Source organism: Grammomys surdaster, unplaced genomic scaffold (genome assembly GCF_004785775.1).
Source record: "Grammomys surdaster isolate TR1022 unplaced genomic scaffold, NIH_TR_1.0 126219, whole genome shotgun sequence".
In the NCBI taxonomy this organism is placed as follows: domain Eukaryota; kingdom Metazoa; phylum Chordata; class Mammalia; order Rodentia; family Muridae; genus Grammomys; species Grammomys surdaster.
Window position 1 is genome coordinate 4,985,699 of NW_021621022.1, and position 4,577 is coordinate 4,990,275.

Genomic DNA, 4,577 nt, shown 5'->3' on the forward strand with positions numbered 1-4,577 from the left:
GTATTAAATGGTCAGAGTATCAGAAAGGTTGAGAATCATTGGCTTAGACAGACAAAGTTGGATTAAGAGAATAATTGAAAAAAAAATATAGAGGTTTACCATGGGCTGCTACACAGGCTCCCAGAAGTCTGGGCTAGGGCTTCCTATGTATTGACTCAGAGAGATGTCTATGGCAGGACATTAGGTGGAGGAGAACAAGTTGCATATGATTTAATAGATATATAATTATTTTTATCTTATGTGTATGAGTGTTTGTCTACAATTATGTACATGGGCTACATGTGTACAGTGCCCAAGGAGACCAGAAGAGAAAGTCAGATCACCTGGAACTGGAGTTACAGGTTGTGAGCCATGCTGAGTGCTAGAAACTGAACTTAGTTCCTCTGCAAGAGCCGTAAGTGCTTACTCTTAACTGCCAAGCAATCTCGTCAGTGCCTTTAATATTCATTTTATTATTTTATTTCTACACCTTTATTTCTCTGTGTAAGGAGTATTGGCACGCACACACACACACACAAACATGGTTGGGGTTAGGAAAGGGGGCTGGTAAGTAGGTGAGGGAGGGGTCCCCATTACAGCAGCAGGAGCCAGTGACCTAGGATGCTCGAATCTCCCCCAATATGAGCAGGAATAAGCAGCCCTTCCTTTCAGACTGCTGTCCTGTCTACTTGTTCTGCCCCAGCCCCTTGGGACGTAGACAGATAAGTCTTCCCAGACTACAAAGAGGAGGATCTGAACCATGCAGGGGGAGGGTCAGCCCATGCACAGGGAGTGACAGTCATTGGCTACCCTACCTCCCTAAGGGAGGTAGCTTTGTGGGGGTTAGGGGGTGGGTACCAGAGGCCCCCAATGCTTCTTTTCCCAGCATCAGGCAAGAGACAGAATAGTCAGAGCCTCCTGGGAGAAGTACGTGACATCCACATCCTGGTCCTGGGTCAGCTTCTTCAGGATGAGCTTGACTTCACTCTGCAGGGTGCTATTGTCAAGAATAGGTCCCATCTTCTGTAGCAACAAAGCAGACATTGGCGAATGGGCCCCCAGCCATACAGAGCACTGTGGGCAACATGTGTTTGGTGGTGATACCCTCCAGACAGACCTCAGACAGCACATCGATGCAGAAGAGTGTAGTCATGTGATGCAGATAGTTAGGGTCTCAAAATATGGCTAAGACCTTGGGGACAATAGTGGCATAGGCCCACTCCTTCCTGAACTTCTCCACTAGCTTCTTGAGGTTGCTGGTGGCAGCCTCGTGAATAACATAGGCACAATCCACTAGCCAGGCCATACACAAAGAGTTGAGTTTCTCATTAATAAATCCCACACCAAGCTGTCCAGCCAGCAGAGGGATGTACTCAATGACTGCCAGCCACACTCGTCTCTTGGCACCCTCAGCTAGTTCCACAATGGCAGGAAGCAAGGACTGAGAGAACTGCCAGATGCCAATCATCTCGTTCACGCAATTCAAGTTGGAGATGGTGTTCATGAGCACCTCAGGACACTTGTCCTTCAGCTGAGCCAAGAGACAAGAGGCTTTTGATGGTGTTGTCTTTGCCCAGAATGGGAGAGAGGACCATGATGACTGAAGGCAGTGCTGACTTGACATGTTGGGTGGCATCTGACACGAGCTCCTGATGCAGGGCAAGATCTGGGTAATGATCACATTCTCCTGGCAGTCGGCTGAGAGATTTTCACAGAACTCTTTGACCTTATGGGAGGCTGTGGCCGTCACCTCGGCCTTCATCAGGTTCTGGAAGGCACGCACCAGATCTGTCTTGGTGAGCTCAGACCCCACTGCTTTCTCTGTGAACTTTTCAGCTACCCTGTAGTGAACACACTAAGACTTGTCCTCAGCAGCCTATGGCAAGGTGGGCATCACTAAGGCCTTCAGGTCCTCCTAGAGCAGAAGCTGGGTGATGTTCATGCATGCGCACTGCCAGAAGCTGCACAGGGCCCTGCTTAACAGAGGCTAGGTTAGAGAACACAGGGAAGATCTCGCTCTCGACGTTGTCCGGCTCCAGCACCTTAGGAAACTCCCCCGGCTGAGGCAGCGTGGGAGTGTCATCTTAGCATTGGTCCCGGAAGGACTGTCAAAGTTCTGCCTTCTCAGCACTGGATACTCAGGGGTAGCAAACCGAAAAGAGACCACGGGCCGAGGTGCGGGAGGTGAATAAGTCTCCACCCACCAGCTGCTTCACCAGAGGCACAAAGTGATCCTCTAAATCAGAAGGTGAGTGCTCATGGGAGGTGGCCCACAAGGCGTCTACCACCTTGTCTTGCACTAATGTCTCTTCCACTGTGGCCAGTGACTCAAGGGGTGGCAGCAGACAGTGCACATACCCGGGCCCTCCCACCAAAGTGGTGGAGGCTCCCAGCTATTCGGCCAAGGCCAAGAGGACCTCATCTTCATCATAGATGGTATCTGTAAGGAAAGGCAGGAGCTTACTTCTGGTCCATACAACGACAAGGGGCAAGGCAATGGCCGAGAGCTTCCTGATACTTTTCAGACAAAGCTGAGCGTCCTCACTGTGGAGTTCATCCGTGAACATCACAACGGGGTAGAGCGAGTCATCGCCATTGGCAGCCGCCATCTTTGTTCCTTGGCATTTCTTTTTTAAAAAGAAGAGAAAATGGACAGCAATCTTTTTTTTCTTCTTCTTATATGTTTGTTTGTAACCACATACACTATACTAGAAGCATGAAACCCAGAATGAATCGGACAGTAAGACAGATAGGGAGATTGGTTACTTTCGAGGTATTCATCTTTTCCTTTAAATCTTTGAGGGAATGTGGAGCCAGCAATGTCTGCATGTTTGTGTCTCCTAGCCTGCGTCACAGGTCAGCTTACATCAGTGCGAGGAACACAGTATTGTATAACATCATGCAAAAGTGAGCAGAGACAGGGCCCATGAAATCACAAATAGAACGTGTTTGCTACTGTTTCACCTGGTCACCCATCCAGGTGTCTTGTGTTTAGTCTAAAAGCCATACAGAAAGACAAAATGGAACATGTTTGGGGTAGGGATGAAGAGAGTGAGGTATCTGGCATCCTACATGAGAAGGAGGTTGAAGGAAACATGGGTAAGATCAGATACCATTTGGGTTTTCAGCTGCTTGAAGAGTTGGCTTGTATAAAAAAGGACACTATATCACATATTGTCTTAGGAATAAGACACAGGAGGCCTTGTATGGAGAAAACTGCAGGGGCTTCAGCCAGAGCAAGAAAATACCTACTGAAGTCTTCTGAGTACCCTTTCCCCATGCTCTCTATAAAGAGAGTAACTCCACACACTATGATATAGAGGAGATCAAACACAGTAAAGCATAAGCCAGCAATTTGCAAATTGTGTTTCCAAACTCTGGCTGCTTTTAGTTGGAAATGTGTGTGTGTGTATTTATGTATGCATGTATATATAATATATTACTAAATACATATGTACTAATATAAGATATATTATGTATATGTAGTGGTTTGAATATGCTTGGACCAGGGACTGGCACTATTAGGAGGGGTGGACTCGTTGGAGTAGGTGTGACTTTGTTGGAAGAAATGTTTCACTGTGTGAGTGGGCTTCGAGACCCTCTTCCTAGCTGCCTGGAAGACAGTCTTTTCTCCTGGCTACTTTGGATCAAGATGTAGAACTCTCAGATCCTTCTCCAGCACCAGGTCTGCCTAGATACTGCCATGCTTCCTGCCTTGATGATAATGGACTAAGCCTCTGAACCTGTAAGCCAGTCCCAATTAAATGCTGTCCTTTATAAGAGTTGCCTTGGTCATGGTATCTTTTCACAGCAACAAAACCCTAAGCAAGACAGTATATATTAACTATATATGTATTCAGATGCCATGACAGATTAAACCAATTCTCTCTGATGGGGAGGACTCAGCTATTGGTAGTTTTTAATATAATTTAATTACAATTTTTAGACAGGATCTTATGTATCTTAGGCTGGACTCAAGCTAGTTATATAGCTAAAGATGTTCTTGAAATTTGGCTTCTCCTGCCTTTGCCTCCTGAGAGCTGGGTTCTAGGCATGTGCCATCACAACTGGAGTATGTGGTTCTGGGTTTTGTACCAAGATCCTCATGCATGCTAGGCAAACCTGCCAACTAAGCTATGTCCCTGGTCCTCATTGGTAATGTTTAGAGTTACCAAGTAATTCTTTTGGTTAGCCATTGACTGGTTCCACAGAAAAGCACAGATATGAAGTAGTAAGTGGAGTCTGAGTGATTGTAGAAGTCTTGATTTGAAGCAGATCTGTGGGTCATTTCTTTTTTCAAGGCTCATTAGCTTAACATTTGGAGATAAAGGCTGCGACTGGGAAGTTTCAAAGTGAAGTCCAGAAAGCGCAGCCTATCTGCAGCACAGGGAAAGCTAAAGATGGTTTAAGGAACATCATCTTTCTCCAGGCATGTGATAAGCAATTAAGGCTTGATTAGCCATGACCCTTTCTCCTGGGAAATCCAAGATGAGACAATGAGAAGGACCCACCGATGAAGCGAAGCATTTCTGGACCTCACGGATGCCCAAGAAAAGATGCTAAGGAACCTTTCTCAATCCTTGGCAGATTCAATTATT

At 46.4% G+C, this 4,577-nt stretch overlaps 1 pseudogene; it reads right to left on the reverse strand.

Annotated features, from left to right (window-relative positions):
* Positions 1-867: 867 nt before the first annotated feature.
* Positions 868-2,588, reverse strand: LOC114613523 (annotated as a pseudogene).
* Between the last annotated feature and the right edge of the window lie 1,989 nt (positions 2,589-4,577).